Raw genomic sequence first — 26,217 nt, 5'->3', positions numbered from 1 at the left:
CTGAACCTGGGGCCCTACAGGAGAGCACTGATGGCCCACCCTTGAAAGTGGTCCTGGTCTTCATGTCTGCATCAGCCTCAGCTATCTCAAGACCACAACGGAAACACAGCCAAGTTACAGAAGAAAGACCAACAGCACCGGAGCCCTTCATATTATTAAGCTGCTAAATTAACTAATATTGGAAACTCCTAGACTCAACAATTCTTGTGGTATGAGGTAATAAACCCCTTGTTTTGTAGGCCATTTTGGGGGGTTCTTTTATTAATCACAACTAAAGCATTATAACTGATAGGAAAGACCACATATTGGTGCAAAATGTCTACAGAGGGACTAGCAGGAGATGGTAAAGCTAAAGGAGTTTTGCTCTAATGTTCAAATTCATGTCACCTGCCTTAGAGAATACTGTTCCTGCTTTTCCCTAGCCACTCTGCTGGGCATGAGAGGCCCCCTGTATCCTTGGACCCAGAGAACAGAAAATGTCTTCACTTATACTCTGCCCCCGCACATTCCTCCACTCTTGGAAGATTTAACAAGTTCAAGTGAGAAGATATTAGCCAAATACAACAAGAGGCTAAACACAACACCCATGTTGATTGACTGGTGTGTAAGAATTGAGATGACGGAAGGAGGTCACTCTGAGCTTCAGGAATAGCTTGAAGCTAACTAATAAAACAGGTGAGGTTTGTTTTGGGCCCTCCTACCTCCCTCATAATATATTCTTCCATCCTTCAGAAGTCATCTACTACATAAAATTCTGGTTTCATACTTGGTCATTTCTGCTTATGGAGCTAACTAATAAATGTAAGGTACTATCTTCCATAAAGGGTTGGCTGCCCAGTGCCTCAATTTCCTTTAAATGTTCGTGATTTCATGATTCTTCACTGCTTTATTCCTGCCCTCCTACCTGGGACAGTGGATTTTGGGGACCTTGAGAAGTTCTAAATTTATAAAACTCTACTCAAATTTATGGGACTAAAAGAAGATTAATAACATCCTCTGGAAAAAGTAGCTCCAGAGAAAAGTCATATGAAAAAAGGCCTTTGAAGGATGTGGGTTTGATCACATACGTATAGGGAAGCCTTTGGTCCTAGGAAGCTGGTAGTTTTGCACACGTGAAGCTGTCTCCCTCTGGTTGAGGAATGGAATATGATCCTTGGAAGCATCTTTATCCGCATTTTAAAAATGGTTAGGCACGAAGCTTGCTTCCCAGATACTTCTAGAGATTAGCACAGGGGTCTATAAATCATGATTCTTTATTCTTATAGGTTGTATACTAGGTTGAAAAATATCCCCACAAAATTTATGTCATCTCCGAACCTCAGAGTGTGAGCTTATTTAGAAATAAGTGTAATTAGCTAACATATAGTCATACTGGATTCAGTTGGGCCTTAAATCCAATGGCTGGTGCCCTTATGGGAAGACAGATGAAGACACACAGAAATGAAGGTCACTTAAAGATGGAGAAACAGATTGAGTTCTATTGCCACAAGCCAAGGAACACCAAGAGCCACCAGAAGCTGGAAGAGGCAAGAAGGGATGTTTCCTTGAAGTTTCAGAGAGAGCATGGCTCTGCCAACATCTTCATTTTGGACTTCTAGGCTCTAGAACTATGAGAGAATACATTTCTGCTATTTTAAGCCACCCAGCTTGTGGTAATTTGTTACAGTGGTCCTGGGAATAATACACAGGTGAAAAATAGAAGTAGACCCCTCATGGGGCACATTGACCATCATGGACTAAAAAGGCTTGAGAGCTGGCCACTGACTGGGCCCTCCATTTCACAAGGGGACATGGAGGAGTATTTCTTCAGCACGATGCCTGCTCACTCTTGTGCATCAGAAGCTGTGTTTACTTTCCGTCTCATATGAGCCCATGAGGTAAGAAATGTTGAATTGGATGCCATCTCAAAGGTCAGCATGCCTGTCTGTTTATGTGCCATTCACACTCCTCTGGGTTTCTCTCACTCCTACCTTTTCATCAAAATCCTTCTACCGAAGTCTGATCACAAGGTCTTCCTGTATGAACTGGTGAGTTTTTCTCAGTGGCATCGACAAAAAGGCTGAAAGCTGTTGGAAGCTTCCTCCATAGTAGATTAGCAGCACATGGGTGAACCAAGATCATACATTATTCAGAAAGGAAAAATGTGGGCTTTGACTGAACTTTGAAGGAATCAGCAGCTATTCGAGAGGAGAGTGCCCTATTGTTCTGCCTCACAGAACACAAAGAGCAAGTGGCATTCCTTACAGCATAGCTAATGGAGTGCACGCAGACACTGTGATGAACTGACCAGTGGACATCTTTCATGAGCTCTGAAATCCTGTGCAGAATGACCTATTGCTGATCAGAGGGAAGATGTTCACACTTTTTTTTTAAATTTATGTAGCGTTATAACTCATTACTATCCAGAGGAGGAGGTTTCTGGAAGATAAAATGGTGCCATCTGTGGAGCATGTATTTATCAACAGTACCAGAGTCCCCTTTGAAGGGTTACCAGGAATATCAGGAAGATTAGGTTGACCTTTGGATCACTGGCAGGTCTTTCCCAAAAAACATGGGAAGCCTTTCCTGTGTCATGAAGCAAGAAAATAAATGGTTGTGTAATTCAATTTTTTAAAAAAATAAAATCAATACTACACATATTTCTTTGATACCAGAAAAAGATTTTCCAAAATGGGAAAAAGAAACCCTGACCAAAATGTTCAAGTGAAGGCTAATAAGACCCTCAGTCAAGAGCATTTACAAGAATTCTGAATTAATTCCTGGTGAAGTGTCTATTTAAAAAAAAAAAAAGGTAAAAGACTGCTATTATAGTCCTCCTGAAGTCCTATTTTATCATCAATGTATCTGAGTACATCTTGAAGTCATGATTAACTCATTTAAAAGTTCACTTGTGTATGCTTATAACTCCTATTCACAGAGGCCCAAAGCATTTTCTAGTATTCACTTACTTGAAATTTTTTCTAGCTAAAATACAAGCAAAAAAATAAGCTCATAAGAATAATCAGTCTCAGAGACAGAGGAGACAAATAAAGAAAAAAAAAAGGTGTTGAAAAGTAGAGAAGATAAATGGATCTGAATAACAAAAGAAATTTTCTCTCTGGTCCCAGTACTTTTCTCCCAGGTGAAAGATACTGGATGCTGGCATTGCTGCCACTTCTGATGCGGGGCCAAGGAGATTAATGCAGGAGGAGACCTCTTAAACAGGTGCTTTATCAAGAATGGCCTACCACATTCATTCATTGGCCCTCTGCCATCTTTAATGTCCAAGCCAGCTAGATCGAGACATGATTGTGTTTTTAACTAGCATTCAACCTTTAGGTTTTACAATGGAATTATTTCCCCAAATCTGCCACGTGCTATTTTCTAGAGTATTAGTCCAGAGAATTATTCTCTGGACTTTTTGGTAACCAAGAAGTTCTAGCAACTAACCCTGGCATGGCCACCAGAATCTGCAGGGCTGAGAGAGGGAAAGAAAGGCAAAAGTGGACGAATGAAGCTGAAGGTAAGGATTATACAGCTGTTATCTGATGTAGAGCAATGTTATCCAAAATGTAACTTGAGGTGCATTACAGGCTTGGCCAATAAAATATCAAAAGAAGACTGCCCATTTTTTTCCGTTTTAAATTATTGGAGAAAATACCAATAACCAATAAAAGGAAGCAAGCAATAACACTGAAAATTGCTCTTTCGATATTTGTAAAACTTGGTTCTCTGAATATAATTCTTAAGCACTGAAATAAGAAAGATACTATCATAAAGATCAGTTAGTATTAAAAAGACATCTAAAAAAAACCCTATTGTTTGAAAGTTAATAACCTTGTAATTAATCCAGCTGCCCAGGATATTAATGAAAACAAGAATATTTAGTTCAGCCACTCTCAGTAACTCAATAAACTATGCTGGGATCAAATTGGTTACTTAGTGATCAGCGGTACTTATAGATTAAGAAAAGTAGGCTGGGCACGGTGGCTCACGCCTGTAATCCCAACACTTTGGGAGGCTGAGGCGGGCAGATCACAAGGTCAGGAGATGGAGACCATCCTGACTAACACGGTGAAACCCCGTCTCTACTAAAAATACAAAGAAAAAACTAGCCAGGTGGGGTGGCGGGCGCCTACTCGGAGGCTGAGGCACGAGAATGGCGTGAACCCGGGAGGCGGAGCTTGCAGTGAGCTGAGATCACGCCCCTGCACTCCAGCCTGGACGACAGAGTAAGACTATGTCCCCCCACCAAAAAAAAGAAAGAAAAAGAAAAGTAGATTACATTTCAATTTATTACACCATTTTATAGAAACATAGTCAGAAACATAGAGAACTCTAATTATAAATATAGTTCCCACCCAATAAGATTTTTTTAAATCCCATTATAATAAATGTGCTGAACACAAGTTTTGTTAAACTTCATGTTGGCACAAGTTTTGTTAAACTTCATGTTGCTTCTCTTCCTTCAGGCAATTTACTCAGCAATTAATTATATTCAGCCTTCATAGTTAGCTTTGCTTCAGGGTTATTTCCCCAACTGGATTACAGACATCTAAAACCACATCCTTTCAGTTTGAGAGGACTTTTTAAAGGTCATCCATCTAATGCTTGCCCTCTACTCCGCACCCATCCAATGAAGAGAATAATTTATATCTGGCTTTAACAATGGCTGGGGAATCTAAAATAATGATCATCTTATTGAAGATAAAGCATCTCAATATTACTGAAGAAATAATATGTTTGAACTATTCAAAATATCCAGTAGCTTCTCTAATGTTGCACAGCTGTAGTGCACACCTTACCCCTGTGAGCTGGGCTACTCTTCTCTAGCTGGGTAAGCTGAGCAGAAGCAGGCCGCCTTGTTACTTAGTGGGAGATCACCCAGCACTGCCATATAATGCAGGTCTTCCTGTAAAATAGTGCCTAGAATACAAAGGGAAATCAAATATTTGAGCTATATGGAGGCTGAATATCAAATTTCCCCAACAATTGCATTGATTCACTTGACTAGAATTCATTCTGGAGAAAAATATCAGATCTGTTGAGACGTTTTATTTTTTAAATAGCTAATTAAGATAGTAAACAATTTACTTGAAATAGTCTTATATTTTGAGCTTCCTGTAGTATAAAATTTCTACTTATAATGCATCTATTTTCTAATTAGCTTTCTATAGTATTTAAACATATGTGTTACCAAGGTTACTGAGTAGATAATTTCTGTTGAGTAATGAAATTTTAAATATCTGGGAAGACCAACATAAAACAAATCCCAGTAAATGAATTAAGCATATATTTATTTGCCCACTATGCTAACCATTGTGGAATTCAACAAACACTGAAAAAAAGGTATTATCTTGTTTATATTTTGCCTGGCAAATATTCCTAAATATGTGGATTAAATTGATCTTTCATCATTACACTTGCTTGATCATAAGGGAAGGAAAGTGATTTGTTAGGGGAATAAATATTTATGTTGGTAGTCCAAATTTTGATTTTAAAACTGTCATTATTTTGTCATTTTCTGGTGTTCAGATTTTAAAAGCACAATTCAATTTATATAGTACTTAAAGAAAAGCAACATGATTTTTTATAAACTTATTTAATAATACCTATAATGCTTAAACTTATTAAGTAATTTGGTAATTTAAGAAATTTGTTAATATTGAGTGAAGCTATATGAATCATTCCAAGTAGCCAGATTTGCCCTAATAAAATTCTTTAGCATTTTTACACATAAAAATTATTTGCAATTCAATACTCATCCCTTCATTCATTTCATAGACGCTATGGAACTCCTATCACATTCCAAGTGCTGTGTTGATATCTGGAGATACAGACAAGATCAAAGCAGATGCAGAGTCTTTCACATGAATATTTGAATCAGGTAATACGTTCCCCAAATTAGCAAAGTATCTCCCAGATTCTTTCTTTGATGATATATTTGAAATCCTAATGCTGAAAGTTAAATTATCAGGGTTTTAAAACTAGAAGCAGTCTTTATCAGAATTTTATATACTATTTATTTTTAAGAACATAAATTGTCCAAGTCTTATTATAATTTTAAGTGAAGTACTTTGGGTAGTCACAAATAAAGTAATGGGCAGGTATTTAGTATTCATATTGTGTGGATTTAAATCCATACTCTGCCACTCGGTATCTCTGGGATTTTGATGAATGATCAAACTCCCCGAGCCTCAGTTTTCTAATTTGTAAAGCAGAAATGATAATGGTATGTAGTGATTAAAACAATTTACTAGTTTTAAGTGCTTAGAACAGTTCCTGGAATATAGAAAATTTGCAGAGACATTTTAATTTTATTATTTACAATTTAGTTAATGGAATGGCTTCAATAATACAGTAAAATGAAGATATTCAAACAAGCAGGAGGCAGGTGAAGAGTATTGGCCTCAGGATGCAGGTGAAGAGTATTGGCCTCAGCTTTAGAGACCAGAGGTTAAATCTCAATGCTGCCACAAAAGGGTTCATGGAAGTCAGTAAACAATGCTTTTTTTATTATTGTTATGAAGATACAGTGCGTGGATCCCTCTCAATTGTCTATTCTTCTCTGTCACAAAAATTTGCCTGCTTTTTGTTACCATGTGAGAAGCAAATGAATTGAACTAAATGATTTCTAATGCCTTGTCCACCTCGAAAATTCTACGGAACTGTGATTTCATTCCAATGGGCCATATCAGGACTTGGCATTATTTTCATCAGTGAACCATTTCGTTAGAATTTTTTTTTTCGAAATGATATTAGTAAATATTGAAGGAGGCTTCTCTCACAGAGCTCCTTATACAAATTAAAACAGGGCAGTAGAAGGTTTTCAGGTTGGTGAAGTCACCTCTAGCTTTTAGTCAACCATTCCAAAAAACATTTTCTTTAGAATCCAAGGGCTTGCAATTGTTCTGAATAAAGGATAAAGAAGCTGTTCTGATTTATTAAATAAAAGAGTACCACATATTTAATTTTAAAATGTTTCAAAGTGCTTTTGTATTTATTATTTCATTTTTTCTACCTTGACGGTAATTTTTCAGAAGAGAACTTCACTGGAAACCTGACATCCTAGGCTTTGCATTCATTATATGATTTACCTATAAGGAACAAATTACATGTCTTTGAGTCAACTCACTTATATGGTGCCTTTCTCTTGTGAACATTTAAATTTTTTTTTCAAAAAGTTACTCGGGAAAAGTTAGTCCTCAAATAGTCAAGTTATAGTTATAAAAAGAAAAATGAATTAGACACCCAAACACAGTCTTGAGATTTAACAGCCTTTGTAAGCAGCACTTTTATTTCCATACATAGAGTTTTAATCATTGGCACATCCTACTCACAACTATACATTGGAGATTAAATAATTATTTGAAACATTACCATGACATTTGCAAAAGCCAACATACTGGACTAAAAAGAAATATACTAGTGGAAAGAAAAAAAATGTTCAGCTATCTTACATTGCCTTGAGATTTTCTTATTAAAGATCCTTACAATATTGTGACAAATTGAGGACATGTCCAAAAACTGAAAAATGTTAGGAAGGTTCAATTTAGTAGTTTGGTTCATCTTGACTGAACATCATTCCCTGGTAAATCAAAAAAATAATTGTGCAGGTGTCCATTATGAGGATGAAGAGAAATGTTTAACAATAAAAACAAATTGGTCAATACAGTCATTATATACTATCAGTCTTCTATTCCTCAATTTTTTAAATAAAGCAGTGGTAAAATTAAATCAATTAGTTTGCCAACAGATATATATGGAACATCTGCTGTGTGTTTTCACCTGTGGAATATTTCGTAGGTTAAGACATGTCATCTGTCTGTGGTGTGGGTTTTTTTTTGGTTTTTTTTTTTTTTTGTTTTTTTTTTTGAGATGGAGTCGTCGCTCTGTTGCCCAGGCTGGAGTGCAGTGGTGTGATCTCGGCTCATTGCAAGCTCCGCCTCCCGGGTTTACGCCATTCTCCTGCCTCAGCCTCCTGAGTAGCTGGGACTATAGGCACCCGCCACCACACCTGAATAATGTTTTTGTATTTTTAGTAGAGACGGGTTTTCACCATGTTAGCTAGGATGGTCTCGATCTCCTGATCTCGTGATCTACCCGCCTCGGCCTCCCAAACTGTTGGGATTACAGGTGTGAGCCACTGCGCCCTTCATATAGCAGGAGAGGTCACATGTAAACACGAGAAACAATTCTTCCAGCTTCGTTCCTATCACCTTAGCCCAAGGCACCATCATCTCCTCCCCAGATTTCTGCATGTCCTCTGTTTCTTCATTTGCCCTTTTATAATATTTCTTCTACACAGGAGTCAGTGATCATCCATTACATTTAAAATAAAACCTATACTGTTTAGCATAAGAGGAGGAGAAGCATGAAGAGGAAAAGAAATCATGCTATTTTCCCTATCCCATTCTTTTCAAATTTCTCCACGGTCTGACCCTATCTCTCTTACCACATCTCTTGTCACTTTTCACCTTGCCCAGGCTGCAGTCTATCTTTTTCTGCCGTAAGTAATACCGATGGGAGTAGGTGTCCTTATCTGTCTTGCTCTTTGTATCTGCATTGTCTAGAACAATGTCAGGTATGTAGGAAGCATATAATAAATATTTAAAATAATAAGGAATAAAAGAGTATTATGTACTTTCTATATATTGGTAGGCTAAATTTGCAAACTGTTTACAGACATTAAAGAACAGAATAATCATTTATTTTTATTTATTTATTTATTTTTGAGATGGAGTCTTGCTCTGTCGCCAGGCTGGACTGGCTTCAAGCCATTCTCCTGCCTTAGTCTCCTGAGTAGCTGGGACTACAGGCATGCACCACCATGCCCAGCTAATTTTTGTATTTTTAGTAGAGACGGGGTTTCACCATGTTGGCCAGGATGGTCTCCATCTCCTGATCTTATGATCCGCCCACCTCGGCCTTCCAAAGTGCTGGGATTACAGGTGTGAGCCACTGTGCCTGGCCCAGAATAATCTTTTATAAAATCATAATACATACCAAGTTCAAAAATAAAATAATTTTTAAAATAATTGGGACAGTAAGCATAAGGTAGACCTCATGGGAGGTTAAGCCTTGAGATGGGTCTAGAATAATAATCTGAATTCAATAGGTGAACAGGAGGGATGAAGTATAGCACAGTACAAAACCAAACGTGAGCCAGGAGTGGGAGTAGATGTGTGAATATGGTTGGAAGAGAACATTAAGAAGGCCAAACTGATAGACCCACACATTCAGATTAAGGAAGACTGGAAACGAAGTGTGGATAAGAACAGCCAAACTATTAAAAGACTTGGGCAGATCAGCAAAGGAGATTATAACTGATTAAGTAGGAAAGCAAAATGGATTAAATGTTTTTGAGGAGATTGCCATCATGACAAAAGTAGTGTTTTAGGAAGATTCATCTTGCAGCACGTGGAAGGTGGAATAAAGGAGGTAAATAACCTTAGGCCGGAATACCTGCTGACCAATGTCGATCTTTGAGAATGAGGTGATACGGTGAGGGCCATAGTAGGAAGTGACAAAGATAGTAAGAGAAAGGGGACCAAACCATAGAGGCCAAAAACAACCCATGGTGTGAATTTGGGTATGCAAGAAGGGAGAAAGTCAAAGCTAATAAGACACAATGTGTACTAAAAAACGCCCTTACCAGCAGGAGACTGGAGACAAAGGAAGCCATATTGCTAAAGGTCAACCTTCTACACCCCAAAGATAAAGGTTACCCATGTGCTTTAAGTTTCTGTATGTTTCTCAGTAGTTGAACAAATTTAAAATATGTCATTCTAGAATCCTATTATTAGATTATAGCTCTTTCAAAGTCTCTCAGTGAGTTATACATCTATATTTACAGCTTTCTTATCATCAATCAATAAAGTGTTTCAGTATAATTTATAGGCTGTTTGTCATAAATATCCATTAAGGTGTCTTCCAAAACACCCCTTCTCTGCCTACTCCATTCACAGAAGTAGATCTGGCTGGCAATACCTGATTGAACACTGACATGGACACCTGTTTTAAGCTGGTCCAGTTAGAACCTGGCCTTGAGAATTTTAACCAGTAAACAACAGGCAAAAAGGAACAGACGCATGTTCCTTACGGAACTCTAGAGAAAAAATTCCATGAGTTTGGAGTAGTTTTGTCTCCATCCCTTCAAGTGCTTCATTGTTCAAGTCTTTTTTCATTTCTTTTGTCCCTTTTTATCATCTTGTGGTTTCGACTGTATACAACTCAAAGAAATTTAATGAGTACCTAGCATAAAATACTTATAGAACTTGTATCACATGCGGATGCAGATGTTTCTAATAGAACTGGGAAATGAGAGCAGAACAAATGTAATTGTGGAACTTGGAAAGAAAGCTTGTACATTAATAAAACCCTTTGCAAAACTCATCTAAAACAGGCAAGCAACATTTGACTCATAAACACAGGATTAGACTTCTGTTTGTCTTTCTCTTCCCAGAAGAGTGATGTTTTTGGTACGACGTTTTCCTACGTTTTCCCAATTTACCATCTCCTTGGTCAAAGAAATAAAAACTTTTAAGTTTGGAGGGTATAAGAACAGATGAGCTGTGGTTTCATTTAAAAAAGATAGAAAGGTATAAAATCTAAATTGCCAGAAATAAAATGTGAGTTAAGACGTAACAGTTTAAACGGCGATGCTAGCTTCCCCTGGTCACTGGGATTCTAACAGTACAAACGCTTAACAGGGTTGAGACACCCACTCTCTTATGGATGGAGAGAATATGAAAACAGCAGAGCCTGTTTTTGTGAATGGCACCCAAGGATGTTTCTACTCACCCAGAATAGTACTTCAGTTCATTAACTAAAATACTTTTGTATTATGGTAGATCGGTTTTGTATTCGCTTTACTTTGGAATATTTTATGAGATGCTTACAGAAGTAAGCTTAAGAAAAACTGGGCTTTTAAAATAAGAATCAACAGGGTGGGAGGCGTTGGTATATTCTTTCATTTATTCATTTATTCAAAATATTTCTTATGCTGCCAGGTATCATGCTAACAAAGTGATTTCATAGACTGTTTGTTTGTTTGATTTAAGGATTCGGTTACTGCTTACATAAATCTTGCTCTGATAGAAAGGCAAACATTAAGCAAAGAATTGTGTAATAATATGATTACAAACTGTGACAAGTAAACTGAAAGTAAAAGAAACTGACAGAAATACTATTTAGTTAGGAAAGCCTCTCTGAGGAAATCTGCATGAGTGTGAAAGAATGACTGCATCTTAGCCAAGAATTGAGGAGAAATGGGATGGGTTTGGAGTCAGGGAAAGGGCATTCTGGAAAAAGTGAAAAACTTGTACAAAGGTTTTATGGCAGGAGAGAACTGAGTGCCGTTGAATAAATGAAAGGGGCCAGAGGGCTGGACCCTAGTGAAGCAGGAGTAGCATACAATCGGAGAAGGCTGGAAAACTGGGGAAGACAGGATAACATAGGTCCTTACAGGGTAGGTTAAGGATTTGGGGTTTTATCTTGAGCGCAACAGAAAGCATATCATTGAAATGCTGGAAAGCCTATTCAACCTGCTATGTTGAGAATGGGTTGTTGCAATGAATCAACAGTGGAAGCAGAGAGACCAGTTTAAAGGTCAAGGCAGTAGTCCAAGGAAAAGATGAGATGCCATCAATGGAGCAGCGATGGAGAAATGATAGCTGAGTTTTGGGACTAATGCACTTCTAATCCCCTAGATCATGCCTACAGTTTGACTTGGGAAATTACTTTAGAAGACATTTAAGGCTAGCCATATGGCATCCTTCCATCACTATTCCATCTGAGGTGTTTTGCTTGAGTATTTTAATTTGCTTTTTTTAAAACAAAGTTTTCTATAAAATGTTGAAAATAAAATATGTATAGAAAAACAAAAAAGAAATTCATTACTACATCATTTACATGTGTGTACACACACAAACATGTATTTATCTAAAAAATAAAATTATATGAACTGCTTGTCATTGTTGTTTTACACTTAGCAATATGTTATAGATATGTTTCCTTGTTAGATTATGCAAATCCTGATTCTTTCTAATGGCTTATTAGTCTTCTTACTCTATGCATCAACTATAACATATTCAATATAGGAATTTAGGTTATTTTCAAATTTTTGTTACTACAAATAATGCCGCATTTCTATTATTACAAATTATCCTTCAGGGGACATCGTTATTTCTGAACACTTTTATAAACACTCTAGAAAATATTTCTGTAAAATTAATTAGTAGGAATAGAATTGTTAAGTCAAAGGGTTTAAATACTACATAAACGTATAACTATTGGAAAGTTGCCCTCTCAACTCTTTTGGTTGAGATTCCAGCAGTTTTAAAAGTACTTTCAAAAATACTGGACTTTTACTAATCTGATAAGGCTAAAATTATATCTCACTGTTGATTTAATTTGCATTTAAATGACCACCAGAAAGGTGGAACATTGTCCTACATGTTGATAAACTACCTGTATCTTTTTGTCTGAACTTTTTGTTATACCCTACTTCCTTTTTGTGTTATATTGTCTGTTTCTTACTGTATTGTAGCAACTCTTCCAATAGTTGGGATATTAGCCTTTGATGATGATATTTGATGCACATATTTTCTTTTACACTGTTTTGTCTTTTCACATCCTCTTATAGGCTGTTTTATAGTGAGGAGGTTTTAATTTCAAATTTAGGGAGTCAAATTTGTCCCCTTTATAAATATTTCAACTTTGAGGTTTTATATCTGAATCTTCCTTACCTACTATATATCATTAAATACTTCAAAATAAGGAGAAACATGCATAATGTGTTCACTGACTTAGAAGCGATGGGCTTGAATTTCTAACAAGAAATTACACACATAAAAACATGGAGCCTGATAATATCATAAACATGGAATTGGTTATCTCTCACTGATATAATTCACTAAATACTATCTAGGTGCTAGTCAAAAAGTTGAGGTTAATTCTTACCTGATTGTCCTAAGATAACCTACTCTTAATTCATGAGAAAAATTGCTTCCACTTTTATAGGATGTTGTGAATTCTGGCCTGAGGACACAGCCTACACTCCCTCTTTTAAAAGAATCTAGTGATCAACATTGTTTGTGACTTTTGTCTCCAGTAGCCAGTTCCTAAGCTTGTTATTACTAGGATCTCTATATACATTTAGACTAGAGACAACTGAACAAGTATTACCAAATCTGTGACAAACAAGAAGTAACTCAGTTTGATGATAAGCTGTGATTAACAAAAATCATTTCAGCTACCTTCTTCTTGATGTATCATAAATGAATGCATTAAAAACAACACACAACCTTGAACTATAATTGCGTTGTAGTTCTTTGAAGGGTGATCTCTCAGGTTCCTGATTTCATGCTCCTCAATGTAAAATGCTTCTAGACAGCATAATGTCTTCTTTACCACAGTTTTCCTTTTGATGATTCAGTGCAAACTATAGCAAATATGTTCAACATATTATGGGAGCTTGTTTGATAAAGGCAATCAGGTCCCAAATGTTTCTGAAATGAAATAATCATATTGACTCGAAAGATTTTTTTTTAAAGATAAGTTGTTGAACAAGATAGAAACTTGCAAGTTCTTGAGGCCATTGGGAAAAGTATTTCCATGGTTCTACTAGCAAGGGAAAAAGGAAGATATATGTACTCAACATCATCTTTGATAATTCCATTCTATTTGCTTCCCCAACTGTGTGTCATAAAAGATTCCTACAATATTCCTGGGACCACAAAATAAGCCCTTCTAATCAAAGAAGTTTGGGGACATGGAACTAAAATAGTTACAGCTGGAGACCGGTATTGTAGAAGAATCTCCAGGGCCTTTAAGATGTTGATACTCTTCATTAATCTCTAAGAGAGAATATTGTTTGTTGCTTTCTGAAACCAGAATTTATTTTCCAAAAATTAGGAGAAATACCTCTGAACGTTGCATGGATTTTAAGAACAACAGTCTTGGATAGGCTGCCCCACGGCATTCATTTGTCTTAACTACACTGACTTCATGTCTTTCCTCTAAGACTAGAAAAATATTAGCTTTTTGTTCATCTCTTCTAAGATTTACCACAGGCCTGACATGCTACCTATGGTCTTCTTCAAGTTATCCTTTTAATTTCTGCTTCTTTACCTTTTCTTCATATGAAAATGTTTAGGATTTCTTCATACAAAAATGCCAGTATTGTCACTGTGCTGGTTCAGCTGTTTATGCGTATATTTTATTGCCCATTTTATTTGTATGTACTAGTAGGCTTTAATTTTATGTTTCTTGTTAAACCATCAATACCTTCAAATTACTAAAACATGTTCTCTATTTTCCGTGTAATTACCCTCCATCCTCCCCCAGCACACACACACAGTCTAGAATAGTTCTCTGCCCAGCGTCGATTCCAGAAGATGTAACTGCCTAATCTACCTAAGAGCAATGTGCTGTTGCTGTGTGGGCTGCATGAGTATGAGTTTACGTGCATGTTTGTGGATGGTGACTGCCTCCAAGGGCAACACCTAAAGCAGAACGGAATCAATATTCAGCAGACTCATTTCTTCAGCAGCTGAAATGAACCTGCAGGAATCTTGCTGTCACTGATACATTCTTGAACGCCTGCAACTGTAAATTCACCCACCCACCTGAACACGCTCAAGGGAAATAATTTTCTCAGCTTTGGAATGCATCCCCTCACAGTGGGTCAGATAAAAAGCCTTGAAGCAGTAACCGATGAGTAATGAGAGACTGAGAGAGTTCAGTCCAAGTGATTTTTATGGGAACCTTCAGTAGGCAGAGTGTAATGACAGGATTGAGGCTTAAGTGCTGCTCTTGAATATTCACCTTCTGCTATTTCATATGTCATTCCTCTGCCTTGTCATCAAAAGACAATAAATTCCTTTTATTTGAGGGGCTAGAGAATGGGATGCTTTGGTTCATGCAATATTCTGGTTCCTGAGTACCGTCCCAATAGTTTAATAGTTAATTCTCATTAGCAATCATTCTGTATTTTACTAGAAGGCTTTGGAAATAGTTATCTGGATGAATCAAGGATATTCAAGGTCTTGCAATGACAGGGGCAACATCAGGACATTTCCATGCAAAGCACTGCACGCACACACACAAAAAAAGCCAAAACTGTTCTGACCATAACACATGCTTTAGAAGTTGTTAATTTGGAAACAAACCTTATTTCCATTATTTACATTGTCCATGTCACCCACAAAAATGAACCATGAATTAACTTTTTTCTATGCCATTTAGTTGGTGTTTCTTTTTCTATGCCATTTAGTTGTTTGGTAGTAAAAAACAGAGTTTATTCTCTATTAAGCAGTTTTCTGTGACAATAATGAGCCTATCATTGCATATTAATTTTCAATTGAAGTGTTCTCGCCAAAGAAGCAGGCTGTTGTCCAGAATGAGAAATTGCTGACCCTTCCTGGGCTTCTCTCCACTGGAAGTGTGCTCCTCCAAACATGGACACAGCTCAACCCCACTTAGTTCCTTAGAGCAGATGAGGTCACATCCTGGTGCTGTAGCGCTCTGCTCTGTACAGTCCCAATAATCTGACCATTGCTTGTATGAAAAGTAATGCTCAGAATTTTAGATTGTACAGCTAGCTAACAGAGGAGGGTACTGTCTGTGTGGGGAACACTACGTGATTCATATTTTCTTTGAAAAATTAGAGTCATATTTCTCTGGTGTGTCAACAGTGATGAGTGAAAGCAGATTGCAGATTCTTTGTACTAAACTAGAGGGAAAATGTTGAGAGAAAGAGAGGGAGAGAGCACAGGACGGCAAATGAGAGAGTTCTCTTCCAGCAGGGAGGACAATATTCCTAGCAAATATACCTAAATCAAGTGCATAGTCCTTGGAATGTAACAGTGTAACCTCATGATGTGAGAGAGGCCACAGTAAGAGGAAAATGTGAACAGAAATAATTATTCTTGGCTAGCTAGGAACAGAAATGAACTGAGGGCATTGAGGACATCTGAATGTTTGTGTGAGGCAAGAAAACAAGGACACACATTGAGAGAACAGGCAGGAAGAGGAAGATGCTGTTCCCGAAATAATTTGGTGCTGGGACTTGAGTGCTGTACTAAGACTCTCTTGTCTTCTCTTTCCTTCCTCTGTGGTCATTCTGCTTTGATCCCATCAGCATCTCTTCAAAGACGCAAGACCCAGTTTATCCCTCTGCCAAACATATATTACACCTGCCAAAGTCAGATGGGAGAATATGAGCCCTATCGTCAAAACGGTTTCTCTAAATCTGTTAAAAATACCCGAATCTATAGTCCTCTGAGGGAGGTGGGCGGTGGGTGGTGGATGGAGGTGGCTGTCATTCTGTAAAGAAAAGAGAAGCTTGGGGAGGATGTTGAAAGAAGGAAGGAAAGTGATCTATCCTCTTCCTCTTTAGGAAAGTAGCTCTCTAGATGATCTCACATCTTACTGATTCCCATAGTGTAGGGCCCTCACGGTCACCTGATAATTCCTTCAGGCACCAAATCACAGCACTTCACTCCCTTGCTGACCTTGTTTTCCTACCAGGCCTCTGGAAGCTTCATTAGATGCATCTGCCAGTCCCTACCTCATCAGTGATTTGCCCTCAAACCAAGGCTAGGACAGAATCTAGGGGCACTCCAGGGAAACAAGTTCCACTCAATCCTGCATCAAGAAGCACATGTTAGGAGAAAGAGGGATTCACTGTTCCTTCTGGAGCTAGACAGAATTCCAGTCATTCCATGGAGAACTACAAGATGCATTAAGCAGCTGTTGCCCCACTCCTAGACAATGTGCACTTTCTCTAAGAAGACACATCTAGCTCTCCAAAAATGGCCTAACATGTGCAATCAGCATCTCAGGGGAGAGGCTACAGAACTGAGAGAATGGATGAGGCTGATTGTAGAAGGTGCAACTAGGGTGGTGAATTTGGGGACATTATATATACCATTAATTTCTACGAATTGAATCAAATGCAATTTTCCATGCTGAGGCCTATTATTTAAAAAAAAAAAAAAAAAAAAAAAAGGAAGAAGCAGCAGCAGCATGAATGGTGCTGAGGATGACTGGATGCCCCAGCACACAGAGCTGTTCTTACTGAAACCATGAAATACTCTTATTAAATGAAGTTAGAGAGAATATCCAGCAGGGTTCCTCTATTGCTTTTCAGGAAGCATTACAAAATGGCAGGGGTGGCAGTCTTTCCAAATTATAGAATATCAGGCTGACAGCCCTAGCATCATGGGCTCACAAAGACCTCATTGAATGTGACAGGCTGGAAATCTAGGTGGCATAATGAGGCACATAAGCAGTATTTTCAAGGGTGCTAGGAGCTATTTCATAGCTCTTTTCCCCCAAGGCATGTAAGCTTCCCAAAATCATCTGTCTATTTTCATATATTTTCTTTTTCTTCATTGTTCTTCCCCCTATATCTAATGCACTGACATTCAGTGAGTTCTGCCAGATTTCAAATATATACATCCCTTCAGGAAATAAAAGATACTCAGACTTCTTGACCATTTGAATTAAACGTGAACATCTTACTAGAGGATATATGATCACAATAGTTGTTTTCTAAAGATAGTCTCATGTAAGATTTCTGGCTTGCTTTATTCAGGAATTGTATTCTGTTTGACATCATCAATGTTACCTTGCATCAACACTTTAAAATTCTTTTAATTAAAATAAGAAATCATCAAGGTTTATATATGACAACAACCTATGATATTTATTATTTTAGAGATGGGCAATATAGAATGAGATTGACACTGTAAATAACAAGGATGGTGTGGACTGGACGGGAATTATATAATTGAGACGTCCCAGTTTTCTGCAGAGGCTGACCTCAATTATACATGGAATGAAGTATCTGGATTTACTGTTTCCATGATGCACATTTAGGAAAACATTATAGCTTAAATGTAGAAAACTTTATGTACAGATATGCAATGTATAAGGAACAGATAAACTGTGAAGTTAACCTTTTTATTTTACAGACAATCTTTCAAGCATATTTAACCATACAGTTTTGGTGTTCAATGAATGAGTTTCATTTGTAACATGATACTACACGAGACTGTAACTATCATTACTTTTTCCAAATAAAGCCTTTAGTCATCTAAGCAACCACGGTGGAGCAACCACACAGCCATCTTCAACCACCACAAGAGCTGGGAGTTGAAAGAGACCCATGCTCCATCTGGCATTCTGTGTATTCCCACACTTTGCGGGGGGGAAAAGCAAGACTTAGTACAATGAGCAAGTATAATTTTGAATTTGTAGATCTGAGTTGATGATCCATTTCCTGACCTTTTCAACAGCAAGTCCTCAGAAGTATTTCAGTATTTTCAGCTATGAAATTTTCAGCTATGAATATTTCAGCCCTTTCTCATGGAGTTCTGGCTATGAGAATCTTTCTGAGTGATCTCTGATTTATTCATTTTCTTCCTCTCCTCTTTTTCTTCTTTCTCCTTTCTTCCTGCTCTGGCTCTCTCACTTTCTCTTTCACTAATGTTGGGACCAATATTCCTGAGGGTGGCAAGCAGTTCACTGTGGGAGACAGTCACTAACCTCTGGCCCAGAAAAGGGGACTTCCATGAGTGTGTGTGGATAGGCAGGACAGGAGAACAAAAGAATGACAGACGATGTTTCCTCAGAAAGTCCTGTTAACCCTTGTCCCCTAGCTCAGCCTAACCGCATTGCTCTGCTCGCCTGAACTTCTAATGGAACCTGTTTTCACTAACTAAGGCACTGTCTCTGTTAAGTCTTCCTGAGTACTTCCTAGAAAAGGTCAAATGCAAATAATGATGTTTTACAGGAATATTGCACCTTCTCTCCTGTCACCTGGAGTGTAAGAGACACAGTCACAACTGCAATGCACATAACGTCTCACATTAGTCAGACAGGAATTATTTTAGGGATAAAATTCTTCCTCCTCCTCCTCATCATCATTGCTAGAACTTCACTATGCTGCTTTTACTGTGTCCTTGGTAGAGTGCTAAGCACATAACCCTCAGTATATTATTTAATTCACCAACATTATGAGATAGGGGGTATCAACATTCCCATACTGCAGCTAGGGAAGTCAATATTCCCCAAGGTCACACAGCTAGAAAAGATGAAGGCAGAGTGCAATCCAGACAAGTTGACTCCAGATCAGCACCGTAAACCACCCACCATGATCATAGCAACAATGGACTTCTCTTTCATGCAGAACAAACTTCTTGCTCACTTCCCATTTCTAATTGACTACAGCAATTGCAATTCTTGCTGAACCATTCTCAGCGTGTTTGTGTTACTTGAGGCATCTGACTGTAGGCTCTACCTATAGTCCCTGATGCCAACTCTACTCTCATTTCTTGCTTTGCTGTTTTCTTGTAAAGGCTGTTGTTTCTTTGAGTCCCCCTTTCTTCATCTTTTGCTGCCTCTCTGGCCCTGAGAAGTCATTTAAGTTTTGTTTTACCTGCTTTCTTCGAATGAAACCTTCTTTCTTGTAGCTCTTTTGTCCCTGTTTGCCCCCCTCCTTCACCTCAGTCCTCCCTTTCTTTCCTTTTTAACCAGCCCAAGGCCTCCTCCACAGGAACATTAAAGACTGGGAAAACACTTTACAAATTATAGAGTATTGGAAGAATGTTAATTATTCATAAGAATTAAAGTACCATTATTCTGTAAAGCAATCTAGTGTGGAGTGAAACGAGCATGAATATTGCCATCAACCTGAACTAACTTTAAATTCTGGTATCATCACTGCCTGGATGCTTGTACTAGTGTGTGTATAACCCAAGGATGTGAGTGAAGCTTTATAAGCCTCAGTATTTTTATGTTTAAAAGAAAGATAATAATGCTTACTTTACAACATAGTTGTGTTAGATTAGGCATCTGATATTAGTAATAACCAATGTTTAGTAGTGCAACTAATAGTCTGACTCTGTGCTATGAACTGAATTGTGTCCCCTCTCCCCAACCCCAAATTCATCTGTTGAAGCCCTAAACTCCCATGTAACTGTATTGGGAGATAAGGCCTTTGAAGAGATAATGAAGGTCAAATGAGGTCATAAGGGTAGAGTCCTGATCTGATAAGATTAGTGTCCTCATAAGACAGCTGTGTCTGTCTGTCTGTCTCTCTCTCTCTCTCTCTCACACACACACACACACACACACACACACAGAGACAGAGAAAGAGAAAGAGAGAGAGAGAGTGAGTGAGAAATAGAGAAGAGGCCATGAGAAGACACAGGGAGAAGTCAGCCATCTGCAAGCCAGTTCTGGAGGCTGGGAAGTCCAAGATCAAAGGGCTGGTCAATTCAGTTTCCAGAGCCCTTACTGGATATTGAATTGGTCAGCACTTTGATGTTGGACTTCCCAGCCTCCACAATTGTAAGAAAATAAATTTCTGTTGTTTAAGTCACCAGTCTATGGTATTTTGCTATGGCAGTGTGTGCAGATTAATGTAGCCCTTAAGTGTGTTACTTTCTATAAGGATAGAAGGTAGGGCCTATAAGTATTTTTACTACAGAAGAGAACATTGAACTTCAGAGAGACTAAGTAAAATATTTAAAGTCCCATGAAGTGGCACACCTGGAACTCACGCTTAGTGCTGTCCAACTCCAAATGAGGTTCTTAATCACTATGCCCCTTTGCATCCTTTAGCTAATAAAATACACAAGTGGCCTGAGCAGTTCTGAGAAGGTGTCACCTTTCCCCATTATATTTGGTCCAGATGTGTCCACTGGCATTTTATAAGAATCAGGGCTGGCCGGGTACAGTGTCTCACGCCTGTAATCCCAGCACTTTGAGAGGCCAGGTGGGCGGATTACAAGGTCAGGAGTTCGAGACCAGCCTGACCAACATGGTGAAACCCCATCTCTACTAAAAATACAAAAATTAGCCAGGTGTGGTGGTGCACACCTGTAGTCCCAGCTACTTGGAAGGCTGAGACAGGTGAATCACTTGAACCCAGGAGGCGGAGGCTGCAGTGAGCTGAGATTTGTGCCACTGCACTCCAGCCTGGTGACAGAGCAAGATTTTGTCCAAAAAAAAAAAAACTAGGGTTGTCATTTAACCAATGCAACCTCAAGCCTTCCCACAAGAAATCCTTACCTCTTCTTGAGTTCTCTATCCAAATATTATGTATGCTGCAAGTATTCATTGAGATTATAAGAAATGTTGTTTTTTACTTAAGAACACTTTAAGAGATATTCATAACAAGTAAAATTGCAAATGGTTTCTCTAAATGTTTACAGGGGTTTCCTAGGAAATGTGTGTCAAAAATATTATTTACTACTATTATTTTTTGGTATTTTTTTCAGCTATAATTTTATACCATGGCTAATTAATCTAACAACTAGTGATTTATAATGTAATTAACTGAATGTCAGACATTGTTCAGATTGGCTGGTACTCTTTAAAAGAAGTATTCTCATCAGATAACTCAGAGCAGCAGCTTTCAATAAATATTGCAAAGTACACATAATTTTAAAAGGAAAATAACATCACATCTATATTATAAATAAATAAATTTATGATAATATAATATTTCAATGTGGTTTAAATAGAAAATAAAATGAAACATTTTCTTCTCCATGTAGAATTTGAATTGAACAGATAGAGATTGCTAAATAGAAGGATCAAGTATCATAGAAAGATTACCATCAATGACAACATTTTCTAAAATGGGAAAAAGCTCTTATGAAAGTTCCAGAATAAAACAAACAAAAAAGAGTAAAACTGTAAGATAGTTCATTCTTAATAAGGAGATAGGGATAAATTTGGTCCCATCCTCTGCTCATGTCCACTCTCTGTGGAAGCTAGTCTGAAGATTTGCTTTTTTTTTTTTTGTGGGGGGCGGGGATGGGGTCTCACTCTGTGGCCCAGGCTAGAGTGCAGTGGCACCATCTCAGCTCACTGCAAGCTCCATCTCCTGTGTTCACGCCATTCTGCTGCCTCAGCCTCCCGAGTAGCTGGGACTACAGGCACCTGCCACCACGCCCAGCTAATTTTTTGCATTTTTAGTAGAGACAGGGTTTCACCTTGTTAGCCAGGATGGTCTCAATCTCCTAACCTTGTGATCTGCCGGTCTCGGCCTCCCAAAGTGCTGGGATTACAGGCATGAGCCACCGCGCCCGGCCTGCTTTTGTTTATTTTTTTCACCCAGGCGGGAGTGTAGAGGCACACTGCAACCTCCTGCTCCCAGGCTCAAGTGATCCTCTCACCTCAGCCTCCCAAATACCTGGGACCACAGATGTGTACCACCATGCCCAGTTAATATGTTTTTGGTCAAGATGGGGCTTCACCATTTTGGCCAGCCTGGTCTCAAACTCCTGAGCTCAAGCGATCCACCTGCCTCAGCCTCCCAAAGTGCTGGGATTACAGGTGTGAGCTACAGTGCCTAGCTAGTCTGAAGTTCTTGTTGAGATGAGAGTTGAAGACATAGATGTAAGAGCAAAGCCAGGCAGGCAATTTCATCCAGGGACATATCAGGGGGAAAGTAGGCTCTTCTACTGGGATCATGAACCAATAACCAACTAATCAAGAGATTTCTGGACTTGCTGCTGTTGTTCTGGAAGTTCTAGCCATCCACAGGACCCAGAATTGTCCCCAAAGATGTGAAGCCAGAGAAGACAACTGCCTGAAGGTGGTGCGACACTGCACCTGGGATGGGGCCATAATTGGATTGTAGACCTTGCCTGTGGGCCACTAGAACTATGATTTCCCAGCTGGCTGTGCAGGTTTACTCTGCTCATTTCATCAATTTGCGACATCACCTGGCATTTTATCCACTGTTGGATTTTTTGTCAGAATTTTATGGATAACCTTCTTTTGACTTACATTTCAGTTTCACTTCTGGAAAATTTAAAAAATATTAAAACCATGCAAAATTTTGTGTATATATGTCAGTTGGAGTTACATTCTAGGTTTAGATAATTTTTGTCTATTTCTGACATGAATATCTGGTAGTAATCTCAAAAACTCTGTGAGACCCAGAACAGTGCCTTCTTGTGTGAGATTGTCCCCATGTATTGCTGGACATGTAGTATCCTTGACTTCTCCCCTCTAACTTCCAGCAGCTCTCTACTCTTCCACTCCCCACCCCTCATGCTGCCCCTATTAATTAAAATTCTCCCTAAAATGCAGTCTGTCTTTCTTCAAGAATCACTAGTAGAGGTTGAAACATGGGCTTTGGAGTTAAGACGTGGATTCTAATTTTAATTTGCATGTGTGGAAAATTATTCAAAATTAAGACTGGCTTGGAGTTCAATCCTATATTGAATTCTTAGAAAGTTCCTTGAAATACTTGAACCAAATATAAAGTCTCTCTTACCTAGAAATTGAATACCTTTTTTCATTTAGCGAATGTTATGACTATCTATTATATCCTAGGGTTTTCAACAGACAACGGCAAAGGTGGAAGTGAATAAAATATGACAAAATATATCTTTGCCAATGGGATAGAGCTGAAATCATAAAATAACTCAGGATACCCAGTTAAATTTGAATTTAGATAATCAACTAATAGAGTTTTTTTTTTAAGTAAAAGTATGACCTATGCATTGGGACATATTTGAATTTTATGGGAACTATCAATGCATGGGAATATTTATACTGAAAAATATTTGTTTATCTGAAATTCAAATTTAACTGGGTGCTCTGCACCTTGCCTGGTAAATCTATGTTAGTTACTGGTGTAATCAGACCAATATATTAGCATTAACCCTCTCCTTGTCCATGTTAAGTTGAAATATTTTGAAAGAATTTAACCATTAACATATCCACAAATTTTGAAGCCTAATATATCTTCATGTATAGATGAGTGATTATATTTAAGAAATCATTCATCAACAAATAAGTCAGCTCTCCAGGCAATTGATAGATAGAAAAATAAGATTTCTACTTCTAAGAAAATGTGTTATTTTATAAAGACACTAATTGTAAAGAATTTAAACTCTATTTCTGAATCTGGGGACCCAAGGCTAGATTTCATCATTCCTCTGAAATAGTAGGTAATATTGTGTGTATCTCCGCACTTTTCCAAGGAAGAGGACCATTGCATTTGTCAGATTCTCTGAAATTTTTAAAACACAAACTTACTAAGAATAACTTGACTCAAAGCAAAGTTCACGCTTTAGGAGTGATAGAAATGTTTTGTCTTGAATGTGGTGGTGGTTACATGTATGTATTTATGTACCAAAATTCATAGGACCATACCTAAAACTGGTGAATTTTAATTATATTTCAATTAATAATTTTTTTTAAATTTTAAATTAAAAAAATCAAAGTTCAAAAACAACTCAGAGAATAAACCAAGGAATACTTATTCTTTTCCCAAATACATATTTTCCAAGAATTTCACTCCCTCTGTTGAAAATTCTTCATTCCAGAAAGAAGTCACTTAAGTAATATAACTCCTTGGGAGAACCAGATAACTAACATCATTCAAAATGTTCAAAAAGGATTAGCATTTCCAATACAATTAAAGCATTTTCTCTCCAAATTTCCTTATCTCTATGCTAAGTGAAATAAGTTAGAAAGACAACAGAAACTGATGGGCAATTGTATTATTTAAGCATTATGTGCTCTCTAAATTGTTACTACTTCTGTCCCCAAATATGTTTTCCTTACCTTGCTAGGAGCAGCATCCCTATTGATTATTAATCAACATAATGCCTGGCCTGCCAGGGAGTTATGCTCTTGAACTAATTGCCCTTCACTCCTTGCCATGGTCTGAATGTTTGTGTCCCCTTAAAATTCATATATTAAAATCTTAACCCCCAAAGTAATACATTAGGAGGTAGGCTCTTTGGGAGGTGATTAGGCCATGAGGATGGAACCTTCATGAATAGGATTAGTGCCCTTAGCTCTAACGAGACTCCTCTCTCCTTCCATCAGGTGATGACAAGTGAGGACACAGCAAAAGGCTTCATCTTTGTATGAGAAAACAGGCCCTCGCCAGACACCGAATCTGCCAGTGCCTTGACCTTGGGTCCTCCAGCCTTCAGAATGTTGAAAAACAAATTTCTGTTGTTCATATGCTATGCAGTCTATGATATTTTGTTACAGTACTCCAATGGACTAAGCCACTCTTATATACTCCAATAATAAAATTATCTCTAGTAAAATCCGATTGTCTAGTCATGTTTTATTAATTTTATTCATCTGAAAAATGGAACTAATATTGCCTGTTTGAAAGCTACTGTGCTAATTAATTTAAAAGGGGTTTATAAACTCTACGGAACTCTTATCAACTGAAAGTGTAGAAGCTAAAAGGTCAGAGTAAGTCAGATGCCTAATAATCATAAAAAAGAACAAACCTGGCCGGGCGCAGTGGCTCACACCTGTAATCCCAGCACTTTGGAAGGCTGAGGCGGGTGGATCACGAGGTCAGGAGATCAAGACCATCCTGGTTAACACGGTGAAACCCCGTCTCTACTAAAAACACAAAAAATTAGCTGGGCATGGTGGTGGGTGCCTGTAGTCCCAGCTACTCAGGAGGCTGAGGCAGGAGAATGGCGTGAACTGGGGAGGCGGAGTTGCAGTGAACTGAGATCCGGCCACTGCACTCCAGCCTGGGTGACAGAGCGAGACTCCGTCTTAAAAATAAAACAAAACAAAACAAAACAAAAAAATCTTCACTACACATGAATCACTGTACACATTATCTCATTTGATCTTCAGACACCTCTGCCGCATCATTGTTATTATTATTCCCAATAGAAAAATAAAAAAATTGATTGATTGTACCTAGATCATGTTATTTGGTAAAGTCAATGAGGTAAATCCATTTCTGACATGTCCACTCTAAAGAGGATAGTGGGAATAGCTGAGAGGGCAAGATCTATGACACATTCTGCCCCTTATGCATTTGCACTCTCACTCTTACAAGACATCTCATCAAAGGCATGTGTTCAGATACTAGTATTCATTATACAAAGAATTTGGGTTCTGTTTCTCACTCGCTCTCTAGCTCTCTGCACACATGCACACACATATATAATGCACATATATCTCATATATATTGTATATATGTTATATAGATATGTAGGCACTGTCACATATATATAGCTTCATTTTACTTCTAGGAAAGCTATGAAAATTCTGCAAAAAACATTGCATAAGTGAAAATGACAAATAGAAAAATAACATAGTTCACATCTGAAAATAAAATTAATGCCTTTTTATTAATATTTATATTATATGATACTGGGAAACGATTACTTTGTTTTGATCATCTGAATTATGTCTGCCTGAAATTAGTTT

At 37.9% G+C, this 26,217-nt stretch overlaps 1 long non-coding RNA gene across 1 annotated transcript; it reads left to right on the top strand.

The window, feature by feature from the left end:
* Positions 1–25,032, top strand: LOC108534032 (uncharacterized). The gene is made up of 3 exons (XR_001886866.1): positions 1–216; positions 5,764–5,866; positions 24,850–25,032. It is a non-coding gene; the product is annotated as an uncharacterized LOC108534032 (long non-coding RNA).
* The last annotated feature ends 1,185 nt before the right edge of the window (positions 25,033–26,217 follow it).

The sequence above is a fragment of the Rhinopithecus bieti genome, unplaced genomic scaffold, assembly GCF_001698545.2.
Source record: "Rhinopithecus bieti isolate Rb0 unplaced genomic scaffold, ASM169854v2 scaffold_11587, whole genome shotgun sequence".
NCBI classification, from domain to species: domain Eukaryota; kingdom Metazoa; phylum Chordata; class Mammalia; order Primates; family Cercopithecidae; genus Rhinopithecus; species Rhinopithecus bieti.
Note: the sequence above shows the minus strand (reverse complement) of the source record. Positions and strands in the feature narration are given on the sequence as shown.